This window comes from Drosophila nasuta, chromosome X (genome assembly GCF_023558535.2).
Source record: "Drosophila nasuta strain 15112-1781.00 chromosome X, ASM2355853v1, whole genome shotgun sequence".
NCBI lineage: Eukaryota > Metazoa > Arthropoda > Insecta > Diptera > Drosophilidae > Drosophila > Drosophila nasuta.
In genome coordinates this window covers 12726333-12747009 of record NC_083459.1, presented here as the reverse complement: position 1 = coordinate 12747009, position 20677 = coordinate 12726333, and the positions used below count along the sequence as shown (strand labels likewise).

At 35.0% G+C, this 20677-nt stretch overlaps 1 non-coding gene across 1 annotated transcript; it reads right to left on the bottom strand.

Moving 5' to 3' along the window:
* Positions 1–12615: 12615 nt before the first annotated feature.
* On the bottom strand, positions 12616–12697 carry Trnas-aga (transfer RNA serine (anticodon AGA)). The gene has a single exon. It is a non-coding gene; the product is annotated as a tRNA-Ser (tRNA).
* Positions 12698–20677: the final 7980 nt, after the last annotated feature.

Sequence of the window (20677 nt, the reverse complement as noted above, 5' to 3'; positions counted from 1 at the left end):
ATTAGAAAGTTCAACGCACAAGTTCAAATAAATTGTTAGCGAAAATACTTTTCATTTACGAAAGTTATTCTTTAAATTGGAATACATTTAAAACTAGAAAGTTCCAGACGATTGTGAGATATCAGCTTTACATTTTCAAAAAGAAAGCAAAAAGTATATAACATATACCATTGTTATAGCATAAAATATATACTAAATTAATGGTATATAATATATACTAAATTAATATACTGAAAATGTACTTCAATATACCATATTTCATAATTAGTATATGAATATACTATTATATTTGAAAAATACCATGCAGTATATAATATATACTAAAATAATATACTGAAAATGTATTTAACTATACCTTACGACATAATTAGTATATAAATATACCATTACATTGAAAATATACCATAGGGTATAAAATGTATACCCAATTAATATACTGAAGCATACTTAAATATGCGGAATACGACAATTAGTATATGAATATACCATTACTTTGAAAATATACCATAGAGTATATAATATATACCAAATTAATATACTGACAAAATACTTAAATATACCGAATGATACATTCGGTATATTGATATAGCATTACATTAAAAAGTGTTCCGTAGAATATATACTATACACTTAATTAATGGTATATAATACATATATACACAATTAATTTACTCAAAAAATACCAAAATATACAGAATGGGATATTGATATACCATTACATTGAAAAGTTTTCCATATTGTATATTATATACACCAAATTACCATCATATAATATATACCAACTTAATATACTAACACTAATAAAATATACCGAATGATAAATTACATTCAAAAAATACCATGTAGTACAAAATATACCAAGTTAAGGGTCAAAAAATATGATTAAAGCAGCTTGAGCAGTCGTAAAAATGAAACAAATTGAATTTCTGCAGAATAAAAGTATCTTAAAGCAGCACAACTTAACAAAAATTGTACGAAATTCATTTCATTTATGTTCGCTAATGTTGCTCTAATGCCAATTTATTTCTAAATATGCATCTACCCTAAAATACTCGTATTAGGCATTTATATTGAAGTCGAGGAACAGAAAAATAGCTTGAAGAAGATATAAATTATGGTATATGTAATTAAATTAATTGAAATACTTTTCTCTTTGGAAATTTACATTGTTATATTAGCACTCTTCCAATTCAGTTCAAATTATGATGAAGTTCTACAAAATGAAATAAGTTAAAATACTTTTTATTTGCAAATTTATGTTGATCAATATTTAAATTCAATTCAACGCTTAAATTAAATTGGTTAAAATACTTTTCATTTTGCAAAATTTGTATTACTCTAATAAAAATCTTTAAAATCTTTACTAATAAATATATTGCAATCCAGCGGCTGCAGAAAAGTATCTTAAAGAAGCAGCTGAACAATGCAAATGCAGTCAAGATGCAAAAAAAAAAAATGGACGAGCTCATCTTAAAGATACATGTGGAAGCCACAGCAAAGTATTTTTATGCAACTGCAATGTGCAAAAAGTATCTTTCAAATAAAATGCTATGCATCAAAGTGACTTTCAAAAGTGCAAGATACAAAAGTATCTTAAAGGAACAACACACGAATCTTGATGCGAATTCACACAGTTGGTCGGAGAAAATGCAGTGAAATCTTGAAAAAGTATCTAGTATATAGTTGCCGCACCGACGGCACAGCACAAAAGTATCTCGAAGTGAGCATCTTTAAAATTGTGTTTTGCTTCTTTTCGATTATGCAATCAAAAACTTAAAGTCGCAGACAACCTTGAAATCGACTCTCCATAATGTGTGTATGTCATGTGTGTGTGTGTGTGTGTGTGTATCTGTGTGTGTGTGTGTGTGTGTTTTAAGGCATCGCAGTGCAGAGCATAATAATAGAATTTGCTGCAAGTTTGTGCAGAGTGCGACCGCGACCTTCGTTAAAGTTGCGAAACTTTGTCTTAAAGTTCAAACTGGAGCACAACTATTTGCCCCATATACTACATGTGTAGCACACGCCCCCCGGCCCCTCCTCTGTCTCCTCCGTCTGTGTGTGTATATAGAGTGTATAAAGTATAAAGTATGCACCGAGTGCGCCAACTGAATTTATATAACTCTTTCATTCCTCCACTTTGCTTGCCTTCTTTTTATTTTTTTTCTCTCTCTCTCTGGTTTATTTTTTCTTTCTTTTTTGTTATTTTATTTTATTTGAATGCTCTGTTGCAGTTGTTGCAGTTGGTTGGTGTTGCCGTCGCAGCTGTTTTCGCGCTTGCCGCAACTTGAGCAACGTCCTTGGCTGCTGTCCTGCCTCATCCTTGTGCTCCTTCCTCACTTAAGCCTTGCACTCCGTGGCTGTTGTTGCTGCTGTTGTTGTTGTGGCTGCTGCCTGGCTGCTGACTGTCTGCAAAGTTTTCCATATTTTTAGTGCAGCCAAGCACAGGACAAGCAGCCAGCAGCCAGCCAGACGAGCGGACGGACAGACAGACAGACAGACAGACGGACGGACAGACGGACGGACGGACAGACATTTGGAGTTTCCCACTTTGCAATAAGTTTGAAACTTAAATAAGGATAATAAAATGCTTTCGACTGCGCTGCTGCTGCTGCTGCAAGGATGCAAGAACTCACTATGTACCCCATGCCACCCCTCCCCCCTCCCCCCTTCCCATCTCCTCTCCACTCTTGCATCCTTCGCTGGCGCACTGATTGTGTGACGTCCTTGGCTCTGGCTCTGTGTCTGTGCGCTGTCTGCGCCGGCGAACAGCAACCTTGCCACCTTCATGTGGCACTCCTCCCCCCCTCGCCGGTGCACCCTGCTCCCTTTGCCTCCTCGAGTGGCAGCAACTTCTCGTTCTAGTCCGTGATTCACTCTTGAACAACTTTTTAACATAATGAAATCAAATAAAATGTAGGTAGAAGCTTTATGCAGCGAGCGTCGCTTGTGCCACATAATAACACACACACACACATAGATATATGAAATACATGTGTGTGTGTGTGTGAACATAATAAAATATATTTCAGTTGTCTGCGGTTCCTGTTGCTCTCTATCTCTCTCGCTCTCTCTCTCTTCCGTCCAACTTTCTCATCTCTCATTCGAGTTTGCTGCTCAGCTTTTGCTTCTTCTTCTTCAACTATTGTTGTTGTTGTTGTTGTTAGCCCAAAACACTTTCGATTTCAGCGGCACAAACTGCATACTTTCAATTACCAGCAACAACAACAACAACTACAACTTATTCCATTCGGTTTTCTTTTGCTTTGACTTTTCTTAACACTTCAATTGATTTTCTTTTGCCGACAAACAAATTGTTAAGAAAAATCTTTAAATTACATTCAGTAAAATCACAATATTGCGGTATTATTTTTAAAATATACCAAAATCAAACTATACCAAGAATAATAAAATATACCGAATGTAATATATAATTAACTGCTACCGATTTAAAAAATTTACCACAAATACTAAAATATACCGTATGTTATATACAATTAACTGATATCACAATAAAATATACCACAAATACTAAAATATACTGAATGTTATATATAATTAACTGATACCACAATAAAATATACCACATATACTAAAATATACCGACTGTTATATATAATTAACTGCTACCAAATTAAAAATTAAAAAGTGTTACATATTATTAACTGCTACCGAATTAAAAATATACCACAAATACTAAAATATACCGAATGTTATATATAATTAACTGCTATCACAATAAAATATACCAAAAATACTAAAATATACCGAATGCTATATATAATTAACTACTACCAACTTAAAAATATACCACAAATACTAAAATATACCAAATGTTATATATAATTAACTGCTACCAAATTAAAAATATACCACAAATACTAAAATATACCGTATGTTATATACAATTAGCTGATATCACAATGAAATATACCACAAATACTAAAATATACCGTATGTTATATATAATTAACTGCTACCAACTTAAAAATATACCACAAATACTAAAATATACCGAAGGCTATATAGAATTAGATGTGATTCAAACATTGCAAGCCATCCAGATTACGATTCATCATCTAAATATCTACAGATTATTATGAATTTGTTTATTTCGAAACATACTTGACTATAATAAAAAGTAATAAACTAATTTCTCATTTGAAATTTAATAAATATTTCAAAAAATAAATACATATTTATAAAAAAGAGTAAAAAGAATTATTTTTAACTGCAAAATTGATTCAACTTTTTGTCAGTTCATTTAAAACTACAAATTTGTAATTTAGTTCTCTTATTGTTTTCATTTTCCAATTTCAATTTTTATAAAATATTTTGCACAACTTATAATTAATTATTATTTTTGGAATTAGTTCGATATTTGAATATATTTTATAATACAAATTTGCATTTAAAGTACTAGAGTACTAAGAAGTAAAGACTTTAGCTCTATGATTAGAAAGCAATAAAAACAATGTTATATTTATAATATATATAAAAGAAATAAAGATTAAATATTAAATCTTCAGAATTCAACTTTCTAGCTTCTTGTTTTTTTTTAAGATTAAATATTAAATCTAAATCTATGAAAATGTTTTAATCGAATTGACCGAAGGCACAAACTTGAAGCTGAATCGAAGGAAATCGATAATGCACAACGAAATGTATTGTGAGTGAGGACAATCAACAGATACTTCAATGCACAACTGATTAGGCTCCCCCCAATTGAATAAGAAAAAGTCCCTGACAGCGAGCTATTAAGTTGCAACAACTAAAACGAGGCGAGTCGAATCGAGTCGAACATCATTTTCATTTCTCTGGCATCTGAATTCTTTATTCCTGACTCCAATTGAGCACAACAAAAAAAAAAAAAAAAAGAGAGAAATGGAAAAAGGTCCTGTGGCTCAATTGTTCTTAGTTTCTGGACAATGTTTTCGGTTCACAATTCACAATTCACAATTTAAATAGATGTATTCGCATTCGCATTTGAGGAATTCCTCAACGGGCTGCTCATTTTGCTCTAAACAGCCGCTGGCTAAAATGGAAATGGCAAACTCAGCTCAGTTTAGTTCTTTTCTGTTCTGTTCTCGATGCGAAATTCAAAGTCCAACTTGGACATGGACTCGTCATCATTTTATGCGACAAAAACGACAATTGCAGTGCAAGCGACATAGCTTTGTTGTCCTGCCTCATGCCTCCTGCCTCATGCCTCTTGCCACCTGCCTCCACTTGGCTTGTTGATTCCCTGCCAAGTTGCTTCGATGCCATTTGTGTCTGTGTGTGTGTGTGTTATTTTGGGTCTGAACATTGCACTTTACGAGCACACAACGCCACATTCTTTACGAGCCTTGTAAAACCAACACACAAAAAAAAAATGCTAACAAGAAACTGCAAACAAACTTTGAAATTCCCTCAAAAATTCGGTTAAATCTTCACCTACTTTAAATTCAACTATTAAACAATTTGAGTAGGTTAAAATTTTGAATAACATTTAACGACAGCATTAAAGATTATACATATCTTTGTTGTCAATAAATTTCAATTTAGAATTTAGAGAGCAATTTAAAAAGCATTAAACGAAAGAAATTTCTTTAGTATGATTTAAAATGCTTTATTGTTTTTAAATGACTGCTATACTATATGTACTTATATATTAAAGAGAAACTTCGACATTGTAATCACAAATTAATACAGCATTGAATTATTATTATTATTATTATTTTATTGAAATAAAGAATACAGAATTCCTTATTGGAATGATATGAGATAGAGCGACTAAAATAATAAATATCTACAATTCTTAAATTAAATATTGTTCTTTTATATGATTTACAACAAAACAAATCCGTTATATTTATTCGACAAAAAGTTCTTATTCTTATTTTCTTTACTTTATTTATTTATATTTAACTTATTCATTTATTTCATTTCATTAATTGTTTTATTTTTGATTTATTTTCATTTTGATTTATAGTTCATAACTAAAACTTTCATAATTATTTAAAATTCAGTTCAACAGGTTTCAATCTTATTTTAGTTAAACGATTTTCTTTAATTTTACATAAACTTTTATGAGGTAGCTGAAAAGTTATCAATTTATATTGCAATTTTATTGTTTAAAAGTCATTTTCAATTAATTTAAATTTCTTTTTATTATTAGGCTTTGAAAATCTGAAATCTCGTTTGTTGACAATAATTTTAATATTAAAAAGTCTGGCTCTCATATTCAAGAATTTTATTCTTTAACCTTAAGGATTTTAAATCTTGAAAGTGCGAAAGATGTTTTTGAAACTAGAATTTAATTTCTGTTGTTAGCAAGTCATTCTGTAAGTAATCGTGATTTAAGATTTCTTTGATCTTAAATTGAACAATTTTGAAATGAATTTTTTAGATTTTTCATTCATAAAACAACAATATAATTTCGAATTTCAGAGATTGAGAAATTTCAAATTTCTGTATAATTTTGATATTTTGATTTAAGAATAAAACTTCTTAGTTCAACTTTGACATCAAATATAATCATTATTCCAAATTTCAAACATGATTTTAGCTATATTTATTAAGAAATCTGACAACAGTTATTTTCATTATCTTTCTTTTCTTTTATTTAACTATATGAAATGTGTATTTTCTAATATAAAAACTTGTTATATATAAAATTACTTCTGCTCTGCAAAAATAGCTTTAAAATGTTTGTATAAATGTGACTTTTGTTTGCAATTTATGTTTCTTATGTGTTGTACTTAGTGATTCGTTGCTTTAATTCCAACTTTTGGATTTTGGGTTTGAAGTGAATCAGGTGTTGAGTGAAGTTGAGTTGGGTTGAGTTGTGGCTTGGGTTGTGGGCCTTTTTGGCCAATGCTTGCCAACACCTTGGCAAACAGTTAACAGCGCTCTGCTCTCTGCAATTGCTGCGTTTAATGTCAGGGCAAAGAGAGAGACAGAGAGAGAGAGAGAGAGGGGGAGAGGGAGAGGGAAGAAGAGTAGGAATAGATGGAGGCTTCATTTCGTGCGCTGTCGTCCATCAGTGAAATAAAAATGTCACACCCATTGCAATCCATCACGTGACAAATGTGTCTCTCTGTCTCTGTCTGCAATGTGTGTGCAAGTGTGTGTGTGAGTGTGTGTGTGTGTGTGAGACATGTGTGTGTGTGTGTGTTGGGCGTAAATGTGCCGAAAAAAAAAAGAAGTAGGAAAATAGTAGAGGAAAAACACGCTGCCTCGTCCGGCCAGAATTCAGCAGCGAACAGAGAAGGAGGAGGAGAAAGTGAAGGAGGATGTCAGGCAAAAGAGAGGAGAGGAGAGGACTCGCAGTAGCCAGGACTCAGGGCCAGGACTCAGCCAACGACGAATGACGTGACATGGCAAAACTTTTAGTTTGCCTGACAACACGCAGCAAGCGAGGAAGCGAGCGGAGGGAAATGGATTCGAGGTGAAGGCGAGGGCGAAGGCGTCTCTCTTTTCCTGTACAGGGGCGGAGGGGCGTGGCCCTGGCTGCTGCTCCTGCTGATGTCACATACGTTTCGCTCTCTTTCTGTGTGTGTGTGCAACGTTGCATTGTTTTTTTGTATGCTGCTTTTTTTCGGCGCTTCTCTGTTGTTTTTATGTGCCTTTAGACCCCGTCCACAGTTCGTCTTTGTTTTGCCGCTGCTGTGTTTTCTAGATTGCATCCAAAATTTATGTTGTCACTGCCGTTGTTGTTGTTGCTGTTGTTGTCCGCGTTTTCCTCCCAAAATGAAGGCGGCGGACATTTGCGCCCAGCGCTCGAGTCGATTATTTATAAGCAGTGACAGCGTCGCGTCAACTTGATGATAAACTATGTTTGCCACGGCGCCCTAATTGAAAATAATGCAGCGCCCACACAAGTTGACGCCCCCTTTCCCTCCGCTTCACCCCTCAAACATAGGCGCGTCCCACTGGACGTATACGCAATCTAGGCGGCAAGAAGCAGAAGCAAGTAGGCGAATTCTGCTCAGTGCTGCGCTGCCATAAAATAAAACAGAGAGAGAGAGAGAGAGAGAGGAAGCAAAAATGGCGCAGCCCGAAAAAATTGCAATCAAGTGCAAAATTGCCGACGTAAACGACGAAGGCGATGGCAAAACTCAAACTCAAACCCAAACCCAAAGCTGAAGCAAGAAGATGAGGCGCAGGACCCCGAAAAAAAGTGCAGGCTGCATGCTGCATGCTGCAGGCTTCTTGCTGCCAGGACACGTACTTGCAACGTGGACACCAACGTCGTTGCCTTCTCCTTTCTCCTTTCTCCATCGTCAGCAGCAGCGCCATCATCGTCATCACAGGCTTCTTGCTTGTTTCTACTCGCAATTTCGACTCCTACTTCTCTGCTTCCTTTTGCTTTTCCTCATCGACGTTGTCGTAAAAACAAACTAAAAGCAGCTTCACTGCTTTGCGCCCACCCAAAACACAAAAAAAAACAAACAAAAAAAACAGAGTCCAGGCAGTTCAAGGCGTTCCAACAGTTTCAGTTCTCAGCATCGATGCGGAGTTTCCAAATGAAAGACCAGGCTATAAATACCCTAGATTGAGGAACATTGTGGAAATGAAACATTATATTTAATGCAAATTTAGAGAATTTCCTTTTCTTATAGATTGACTTGAGAAACAATGTGGAAATGAAACTTGAAACAATGCAAATTCAAAGAATCTCCTTATAAAATTGACCTGAGGAACAATGTGGAAATGAAACATTATATTTAATGCCAATTTAGAGAATTCCCTTTTCTTATAGATTGACCTGAGAAACAATGTGGAAATGAAACATGAAACATTGCAAATTAAAAGAATCTCCTTATAAAATTGGCCTGAGGAACAATGTGGAAATGAAACATTCTATTTAATGCCAATTTAGAGAGTTTCCTTTTCTTATAGATTGACCTGAGAAACAATATGGAAATGAAACATGAAACAATGCAAATTAAAAGAATCTTCATTTAAAATTGGCCTGAGGAACAATGTGGAAATGAAACATTATATTTAATGCCAATTTAGAGAATTTCCTTTTCTTATATGTAGATTGACCTGAGAAACAATGTGGAAATGAAACATGAAGCAATGCAAATTAAAAGAATAAAATTGACCTGAGGAACAATCTGGAAATGAAACATTATATTTAATGCAAATTTGATGAATTTTTCTTTTGTTTCAGATTGAGCTTAGAAACAATCTAGAAATGAAACATTATTGTATATAAAACATATTTAAACAATCTCCTTTTCTTTCAGATTAGCCTGAGGAACAATCTGGATATGAAACGTCACACTTAATGCAAATTTAAAGAATATACTTTTTTTTAGAGTTGCTTAAGGAACAATTTGTAAATGAAACATTATATTAAATGCAAATTTTAAGAATCTTCTTCTCTTTTAGATTGCCATGAGGAACAGTAAGGAAATGAAACATTATATTTAATGCAAATTTAGAGAATTTTGTTTGTTAGATTTTATTATTATTGCAATAACAACTCAAAGAAAGATCAGTTTCAGCTTCCAAATATAACTATTACTTGCCTGAAGGAACAATATGGAAATGAAATACAATATTAGAAGAAATTTAAAGTAAAATTTAAGATTTAAAAAAAAAAATATTGACAATGATCAGTTCAACTTCCGTCCAACTATATAAAATGTTAAATATTAAATTTAAGCTTCATTGAAAGCAAAATGAAAAATGGGAAAGAAACAGTTTAAACGATTTTAAGATGGATCATGATGAAATAAAATATAGTAAACTATTTGGAATGAAACATAATATCAAAATTCAAAATTCAATATTAAATGGGAAAGAAACTCATTATACGATAACAACTAAAAATTCACTATTAATTAGTGCTCTAGAAAATGATGGAATGAAACATAAAAGGCTATGTCAATTTGTGACCTGATGTGAAAAACAATAATAAATACAAAATTAAATTTAACAAACTTTAAGATGAAATCTGAAGAAAAGTATTTCAATTGCACTGCCCACATACAATTTCTGAGTGGTACGCTGGAATGCAACAACTAAAATAAGTTAAGATTAAGGATTACAAAATAGATTTAGATTTGAATATAAATTCAACATCTACGAAATAAATAATTAAAATTTCAAACTTTAAGATGAAATCTGAACTAAAAGTCCACATACAATTTATTCGTGGTACGCTGGAATGAAACATAATAAATAAATGCAACTCAAATAAGTTAAAACTAAGGATTACAAAATATTTCTACATATAGTATTTGAATATAAATACAACTCGATCTCTCAGCTTTTTACTTTGCATTTGATAAGTAATTCTATTTCATGGTAGATTCCGTTTCGTTTCTCAGTGGAACGTCGGAATGAAACAGCAGCGAAATAAAAACAAGTTGGCATGTCAATCAAGGCATTTAGAAGCGCATCAATCGCAAAATGTTTTTTATTTCATTTGCAGTCGTCGTGTAAAATTTTCTGCGTTCCAATTTTGAGTTCGCTTCGATTTAAAGTCATATCAGATGCGTTTCGTTGGATCGTTTGGGATTCCAGGCAATCGTTGATCCCCCAGCGAATATGCTTCAACGTTTCTTTTTTTAGCTTTCCCCATTCCCCATTCCCTATTTCATGAGAGTGGAACACAAAAAGCAGGCAGAAATTCCATTAATTTTTGTCCTTCTTATCGCTGCGTTGCTTTTGCTGCTTTTGCTGTTGCTATTGGGTTTGGGGTTTGGACTTGTGATTGCGATTGGGCGTTGAATTTTAGAGGGGAGGAAAGGGAGCAGCAGAAGAGGCAACATCAGTGGCTGCTGCGTGCCACAGTGTGGCAGCTTTGGCTTAGCAGCGTCACGTGCTGGGCGCAAACTTAACGCATTTCCGTCCGTGCAACATTGGGTGGCGCCACCACCTTCTGCTGCCTCCTGACTACCTCCTGACTGCTGGCTCCTGGCTCCTGGTTGTCCTGGCTGCGTGCACAAGGACCTTATTGATGCAGCGACGACTTTGGCAAGGCTGCAAAATTTATTGAAGCGTTAAGTTGCTGCCTTTGGAGACTTGGCTTAGTTTTTCCTCTTTTGCTCTTTTCCTCTGCTCTTTCTCCTTCCTTCTGCCATTTTCCATTCTTATTTTGCCAGCAGCTTTTTATTATAGTTCTTTTTTATTTTCGCCTGGCAAAAGTGGCTCTGCAGGTATGCCAGGCAAGTGACGTAATCTCGAGGATTGCCAGAGACGCAAAGGCACGAAGGACGAAGGACGAAGGATGCTGGATGCTGGATGACAAAGGACAAAGGACAAGGGTCAGCCAGGAGTCGTGCATCTCACTCAAAAGCATTTCACTGTTGCTCTTGCTGTTGCTGTTGCTGTTGCTATTGCTGTTGGTCAAAACACATACACGGAAAGTGCATTACGGCCATGTCCATCTGCTGCTTCTGCTTCTTCTTCTGCCTCGGCTTCGGCTGCTGCGTTATTTTTAACGGCCAGGCCATTATTTAATTAGTTGCGTTAACAGCTAAAGCGCTCGGTGCCAATTCTGATTAGGACAATGTCAAAGGTCAGCGAGATGCACTTCTCTTCCACTCTTGCTCTCTCTCTCTCTTTCTCTCTCTCTCTCGCTGCTCACTTCACTCTGACCTTCAGCTTTCTAGTTTGTCTCACTTGAATCAACATCAAGTTATTTCCCAATATGATCACTAAATTGCAATCAATTCTATAAACTGAATTCGTTTAACTTAAACATTTTGCTCTTGTTGTATTAATTATGAATTTAAATAAATAATTCGGTGAAAAAAGTGTGCCCGTATTTTGGTTAAAGTTGGTATTTATTAGGTGTTTTTTATCTTAAATTTAATTCAACAGCAAACTGAGAATTGATAGATCATAAAAATATCTTTTTCCTGATCATTTTTTCCTGCAATCATATAATAATAATTGAATAACTTTGTTTTGTGGGGAAAAGTGTGCCCGTATTTTTATTAAAGTTGGTATTTATTAGGTGTTTTGGATAAAAGCAAAACAGTGTGGTATATTAAAACTAACTAACTACTAAGGATCACATTTGGTCTATTTATGAAGTTCTACATTATGAAAATGAGGTCAAAATATACCAGTTTGTCAATCAAAGCAGCTAAGATTCAATTGCAGTTGACGTAATTTGCCATACAAAAGTGTTTTCTTAATAACTTCAACAATTTTTATCTGATCACAACCTAGAAATAGTAAACACTATAGTTATTACGTACGTATATTGAACGTACAAAACTCTAGCTTCAAAATTACTCCTGTCATTTGATTTTTGTCAATTTACGGGGGCGAAAGTGGGCGTGGCGAAAATTTGAAACAAACTTGATCTGCGTGCAAACATAACAAATGCTGTCGAAAAAAAATTATAGCTCTATCTCTTATAGTCTCTGAGATCTTGGTGTTCATATGGACAGACGGACAGACACACAGACGGACAGGCGGACATGGCTAGATCGTCTCGGCTGTTGACGCTGATCAAGAATATATATACTTTATAGGGTCGGAGATGCCTCCTTCTACCTGTTACATACATTTCCTGTCGGCACAAAGTTATAATAATACGTAATTTGAAAATGCTTTATTATATAAAATTAGAAAGCAAATTAAAAAAAAGTGAATCGAAATTCTCGCAGTCGGTAGGATTCGAACCTACGCTCCCAGAGGGAATCTGATTTCTAGTCAGACGCCTTAACCGCTCGGCCACGACTGCTGAATTAACGGTATCCGAAAAATAGTTGAGTTATTGAATGAAGAAGCAATGCGTTTGAGCAAATTGTTTGGCTTCTGTCTCAGCAGCAATCAGCAATCGGCAGATGATAAAATTATAAATATATTGTTTGGCAAAAAATAAAAATTGAGGAAAAGTTTGTCAGTGTCGCTATAAAGTAAATACCACGAAGTGATAAGGTTTCCGATTTACGATAATCGAGACACAATACTTAGATAAAATTTGGAATATATTGTGAAAAGTTCGTTGTTCCCGCTGACTTTATTATGCTAGAACTTTGCCAAGTTGCAAGTTGTTGGTTGTTGGTTGCAAGTTGCAACCTCTTCACTTCACTTTACTTCACTTGAGTCGCTGTCAATTTCCACTCGATGCCGTTACACGTCGTGCGTGGTGCAATTTTCAGCAATGACACGCCAATATTTGCAATGTTTTGACGTCCCACATTCCCTGTAAACAGTCTTCTAAACTGGGTATATTCATAATCACTATTAATCGATGGCCAAAAAGTGTCATCAGATTTATTTCAATCAGCAATCATCAGACTTCAACTCCGTTCTTTAGCAAATTTTAATGATACAGTTCTATAAATATTAAATATAAAAATTGTAATCTGAAACAACTAAACTAAAGTAATTTTGTATTTCCATTTCATTTAGTTTTTTCATTTTTATTTTATTAGTATATAGTTAAGTAATAATATAGTTTTCATAGTACTTATCTTTAAATATGATTAAAGTATTTATTTACCAAATTATCATCAATAAAATATAAACTCATTTTACTAATTAACGTCTTAAAATATTGTCAAACTTTATTATTTCATTTTGATTACACATGTTTCTTAATAGAGTCTATATTATATGTGTACATATTTTTATTCATTATTAAATACTTTTAATGAGTTGTTTTATCAACCAACAACTAATCATATATCGTATATGTATACAACCATATTGCAGAATAAATTTTTAAGCAAGATGCTAAAACAGCAAATATTTTATAATATTCTTATACAAATTAGATAAGATATTATATGATATATGAGTAATTTCATGACGGAATAACATTCACTTATTTTTTAAATTGTTTCAGTTTATTACCCATATTCAATCACTTATAACATAAATGTAAAATATTTCATGATATAAAATAGACCTTAATCTTTATTATTTATTTTGTTATTTCTTATTTTAAATATTTAAATATTAACTTTATAATATTACATATAACGAAATAGACCTTCATAACACTAATTTATAAGAATTTATTTGGAAACTGATAAATTTAACAAGTACAACGATTCAATGAATTATTGTAACTATTTTATATAAATAAATAAATAATAATTTAAATAAAAAGTTTTTTTTATTTACTTAAATATTTTTTAGTCATATCATATTGAAAAATCATATGATATAATCTATATTAAAAAGAGGATTGCAAATCTTATTTTAAGATTATTTCGATATTATAAAATAAAAATATTTACATTTTACGATTAAAATCTTGATTGAAGAATGTTTTATTCTAGATTTAAAAGTAGACTCCAAATCTTGAAAAAAAAAGAATTTTGTTCTTGTTGTCTTAAAATGTTGAAGTTTGCTTCCATTAAAATTAGACGTTACATTAGACAATACAAATTAATTTTGTTTTTTTTATTTACATAATCATATGTGTGTATGTATGTATGTATGTATGTATGTATGTATGTATGTATGTATGTATGTATGTATGTATGTATATATATATGTACAGATATATGTACCATGAATGAATGAATGAATTCTTTAGGCATTAAACAATATTTTATAGTTAACACTTCTACTGAGGGTATTTTTAAGTGCTGTCAACAAAAGCTATTTATTTATTGTTCTTTTTTTCCTTTTTTTTTTGGCAATTTTATAGTGATTTCTCTTGGGCTGCTCTTTTTACCGGTTGTTGTTTTAGTTGTTTTCGTTGTTGTTATTGTTGTCTGCTCATGTCTATTAAGTCAAATTAATTGTGCATTTATTTGTTTGCCATTTTTGCGAGTAGCAGCCATCAAATATAATTCGACAGGCAACATGAACACGGCGAAACGGTAAAAATGGTAAAAAATAGTTAAACGGTAAACGGTAAATGGTAAACAATGCCAAGTGGTTGGAGAGGAGGTGGGGAAGGGGAAAGTGTATCATCGAAAAACAGTGAAACAGGAAAACCACTCGAAAGTAAATACAATTTGTTGGCTCTATTAAAAATGAATTAAGCTCCGTTTAAATGGCAGCTATTTGTTGTCGTTGTTGTTGTTATTGTTTGTTATTGTTGTTGTTGTTGTGCTTTTGAGTGATGTGCGCCATTTTGTTTTTGGGGGCTGACGCTAGTTTTGCATTATCGATGAGCAGCGAAATTGATTCCAAGTGCAGTTACGTGCATGCAACCGGCATTTGCCAGAAGAAGAAGAAGATGTGCAATCAACATTATGAATGAGACAAGCAAAGCCTTTTAGTGTGTGTGTGTGTGTGTGTGTGTGTGTGTGTGTGCGTGTGCGAGCTTGGCAACATTTCGCAAAGAGAAGAGAGAGCAACACATGCACTTTTCGAGTGCAGCTTAAGAGAGCGTCAGCAAAGAGCGAGCCAACGACAGAGAGAGAGTGAGAGAGAGCAATGCAGGCAAAGTTTCACTCAACCACTGACGCTGGCGTCGCAGTCGCCGTCGCCGTCAACGTCAACGTCACACTGCACAAGAGAACGGCGTGCCGTGGTAAAGAGAGCGAGAGTCCAAGAGTGTGAGAGCGCAAGTGAGTGAGTGAGTGAGTGCGAGAGCGTGAAGTTGTTGTTGTTGTTGTTGTTACTTACACTCTTTACACTCTAGACTGCAGTCGGCGTCGCTTTGAGTCAGCTTCGAGTGAAAATTTGTGTTGGCGTCACACGACGCGTTTGACCAACGCAGCCGGCGTTTGCTGCTGCTGTCGTTGTAGTTCGGTTTGGTGGGTGATAGGATGATGGAGGGGGAAGGGGAGTTAGCGCACGTGGCGTCGACGCCTTGTAACCCTACGCACTACCTCCCCCTGGCCACGCCTACGCTGCTGCGACACCCACGCAAAAGAGGCGCTAGTTAGGATTGGTTCGCCGCCAACTGGACAGCGACGTTGACGTCGACGTCGACGTCGTAGTTTGCCAAATGCAGCTGACTTCGCTGCCTGCAGTTGACGTCGTTTTTGGGCAGTTTTCGTGTGTGTCCAGCGACGTTGACGTCGGCGTCGACGTCGACGTCTTTGTGCTATGATTTTTTTTTGCTTTCTTGCTTGCGTTGTGCTTCAGCATTTTTTTGGGGATTATTGATGCTAGGCGTGCGCTAGTGAAGCGGGTGGAGAGAGAGAGAGGGATGGGGAGAGGGAGAGGGAGTAGTTTAGGCAGCTGCAATGTGTGTGTGTGTGTGTGTGTGTGTGTGTTGGGGTTGGCTAACTTTTTGTTTTGCCTAACTGTGCGTGTGTGTGTGTTTGTGTGTAACTGAATAGTGGAGTGTGGTGTGTGAGGGAGGGGGGGAAGGGAAGGGGAGAGAGAATCGGCAAATGAAAAATAGTAAAGTGCAAGAATATTGATGAAGCACATTCGAGAGCGAGAACCTACCCTCCATGCATGTGTGTGTGTGTGTTAGTGTGTGTGTGTGAAATGCGCCTGCTCGTCAGTTTCAGTAAACACATGACAGCCCCTTGCCCCTCCCCCTTCCCTTCTCTATCCCCCTTCCCTATACATAACTACATAAATGAGGCTTTAAACTTGTTAACGCCGCTGCCGCTGCCGGCGTCGCAGTCGACGTCGCAGTCACCACTGTTGGTTGTTAAAAAGTTTGCACAAAAAAACTAATCGCTGTCCTCTGTCTCTGTCTGTGTGTGTGTGTGTTTGTGTGCGCGCAAACATCGAGTTCACTTAATACTCAACAATTTGTGGAGTTCGCTGCGGCGAACACACGGCGTATGCGTAATGCAAAGTTATGCAACAACAAAAATATGTTTGAACCCTCAGCTCATTTGTTTGCCAACAACTTTTTGGCAATTGTCAGCGATGCAAGCTGCACACACACACACACACACACACCTACACACACTATCTTCTAGTTGTTTACTAAGATTAAGCAAATTATCTGTAGACATCAATCAGTCAATCTAGCATCAATCAACAGTCAATAAAAACTATGTAAACATTTTTCTCTTTTCATTTATATTGCGCTTAAATAAGATAAGCTTAAATTATAAATATTTTGTAGGACATTTTTCAATTATTCAATTATTCAATAAAAATGAATTTATCAATCATACATTTTTAAAGTAAGATACTTTTCATATTAAGAATAATTATACATTTAACTAAGCAAAAATTAAAGAAATAGGTGAGAAAGTGAAAGTGATTCAGTCAATTGTTCTTCTGCTCTAAGATACTTTCGCATCTGTCAGATACTTTGGATATATTAAGAATAATTTTGGATCATAATAATATATTAGTTATTGTTATAAGTTAAGCCAAAAGTTAAGAATTAGAGTTAGTCTTTACATCTAATATTCGAAGATACTTTCGCATCTGTCAGATACTTTTGAAAGCTAAATGTAATATGTCAAGCGAACAAATCCAAAGAATTACAATGTGCACTTCTAATATTCCAAGATTCCATTGCATCTCTGAGATACTTCCGTATCTCATAGATTCTTTCGCATCTCTTAGTTTCTTTTGTATCTCACAGATTCTTTTGCATTTCTCAGACACTTAACGTATCCGCTAAGCAATAGTTAAATCAATTGGTTACAAATTCAAGTAAGTCGTTCGTTCTTCTGCCAGAATATATCTTTGCATCTCTCAGATACTTTTCACTGACATATTACAGGGTATTTGACAGTCTTATTCAGTCTGAAGGAATAAGCTGTAATGAAAGGAATAAGTTAAAAATTGAAGTGAAAAAGAAAGTTCTTTTGCTCTAAGATACTTTTGCATCTCTCAGATACTATGCACTGTTGTTTTACAGGGTATTTGACAGTCTTATTCAGTCTGAAGGAATAAGCTGTAATGAAAGGAATAAGTTTAAAATTGAAGTGAAAAAGAAAGTTCTTTTGCTCTAAGATACTTTTGCATCTCTCAGATACTTTGCACTGACATATTACAGGGTATTTGACAGTCAAACTCAGTCTGAAGGAATATGCTGTAATTAAAGGAATAAATTAAGAATTGAAAAGAGGCGGTTTTTTGCTTTAAGATACTTTTGCATCTGTCAGATACATTGCAGAGATATTTTACAGGGTATTTGACAGTCTGACTCAGTCTGAAGGAATTAATTAGAGTTAAAGCAATAACTTCAAAATTGAAGTGAAAAAGAAAGTTCTTTTGCTCTAAGATACTTTTGCATCTGTCAGATACATTGCATAGTTATTTTACAGGGTATTTGTCAGTCTGACTGAGTTCGAAGGCATTGGCCAAATATTGGTTGCTCTCTGCGTTGGGCAATAACTTTGTTCGTCGGCTAAAGCACTTGGCAAAGGAATTCCTGGCCAGCAATTTATCAGTTCTAGAACATCACATTCCCCTCTCTCCCCTCCACCCCCTCCACCACAGTTCGATTGCGGCATTTGTTAGGTAGAAAAGGCAAAGGCAAATATAGCATGGAGCACAACTGTACTTTGGCATTTGTGACGCGTCCGGACATCGCAATCGTCTAAATAAACACAAAATGCAATAAATTTAGCCATCGATTATGGGGCTCTATAAAGCGGGGGGAGGGGGCGAGGTAGAGCAGACAAAGTTTGAGGGCGGCAACCAGGAATCAAGGCATTTGCATGCGAGGCAAGGTGAGAGGGGGAAGGAGGGGAGAGGGGAGTGCGAGCACATAACCAATGGATACGCATTGATAGAGCACAGATAACCTGCCGACGACGGCGACAGCAGAGAACTGACCCCTTGGGAGCGATAGAGAAGGCAGACAGAGAGAGAGAGAGAGAAAGAGAGAGAGAGAGAGAGAGAGAGAGAGAGAGAGAGAGAGAGAGGAGAAGAGGTAGAAAGGGGGCGAAAAGCACACACGAAAGCAGCAAACTAAAACCGAAACCGAAACTGGCTGCTAACGGCATCGTCGGCAGACTTGCCACTTGCCACTTGCCCCGCGCTGTGGCACGTTCCTCTGTATCCCTTTTGTTAATTAAGTTTCGTTTGTTTTGCGAGCGCAGTTCTCTCTCTTTCTCTCTCTCTGTGAACTTTGCGCCGGACGTGGCAGGTGGCAAGTGGCAAGTGGACGGTGTGGCAGGTGGCAGGTGAGGCACAATATGCGGGTGTCCAGCAGCCAGTCAATAAATATTATATATATCTAGCTGCCCATTCAGATCAGCGCATCTCCTGCGATCTTAGTCGCCAGTTTCCACAATATTCCAGCACAAACTGCAGATGTGGCAAGTGGGGCAAGCAAGGGGCGGAGGGGAAGGGGAACTGAGTGGACTTGCGCCTGCCTTCGACTTACTGGCAACTTACTTTTAATTAATAACTTGTCAGTGTGCAAATGACATGAGCGAAGCTACCAAGTTAACGCCCCTCGGCTACCAATTTCACGTTGCTCCACAGCTGCCCCCCCCTTCCCCTTCCCCATCCCCTTTCCCTTCCTCTCCCCTCACCACCCTCTTCAGAACAACAACAACAACAACAACTTGTTCTCTGCAGTTGCCGCTGCATTCAATCGATTTCACACTGGGAAACTCAACTCAACTGAACTGAACTGTGTTCAACAGCTGCTTGAATATCATAACGCTTCAATCTTTGCTCTGATTGATCAATCTTAAGCGCACTTTTAGTTGATAATAATCAAGCATATCGTAGCACAGTGAAACATTTTTAGATTACTTTTGCAGTCTAATCCCTTTCCTTTATTAGCTTTGATATTGTTTCATGTACATTTGTATGATTGAATTGATTGTTCAATTGATTGACTTCAATCACAATCAAGTAAAAGTAAATGACTTCAATCACTGTAAATATGAATTATAAAGCAGCTCATGAAAAACGTTTAATTCCTGCTTAGTTTCGCAAACAAATTTACTTCATTTTTAGCTTTGAAATTATTTGCTAAAAGTATGGCTTAATTATTCTTTAGTTGATTGACTTCAATCACTGAAAATATAAAGTGTTATATATTATATAAAGCAAGTTATCGAAAATTTTGAATTCTTATGAATAACTTTTAATAGCATCAGCTTAATTTTCAACTTTGAAATTATTTGCTAAAAGTATGACTTAATCTTCAGTTGATTGACTTCAATCACTGAAAATATAAAGCATACAGCAGGTTATCGAAAAATTTTGATTGCGGTTCAGTTTTGTAGTCTTATTCAATTCATTTTCTGCTTTGAAATCATTTGTTGTAAGTTTGATTTCATTTATTGTTTAATTGATTGACTTCAATCACTGGGCATATGAAGTAAAGAGCAGCTCATCAATTTCAATTTCTTTTAAATTCGCATCTTTTACAAATCACAATTTAAGTGTTTACAGAACATTAAAAATTTAAGTTATAACATATTTATTGCAGCACTGAACTACTATTTAGTTTGATTTTTTTTTTATTTTCTGATTGGTTGTTTTTTTTTTGTGTTTTCTTTCTTATGTGTATATTTGTTTTTAAGTATTAATAGAAATTTTAACCTAGTTTGTAAAAAAAAAGCATTTTTCTTAGTCTAATGGGTTTGTTTCGCTTTTGAAAGTGTAAGTATATCAAATAAAGCCAACAGTATATGTAAGTCGTTTTCAGTATATTAATTCGGTATATATGAACAATTTGTTTCGCTTTTGAAGCTGTAAACATAATAATTATAGCTTTCGAAATATTTAAGAATTTTTCAGTATATTAATACTGTATCTTTTATGAACATACTGTTATGGTTGAAAATTATGGTTAAATATACCAAATATATCATTCGGTATATTTTAGTACTTTTTTCAGTTTATTATATTTTTGATG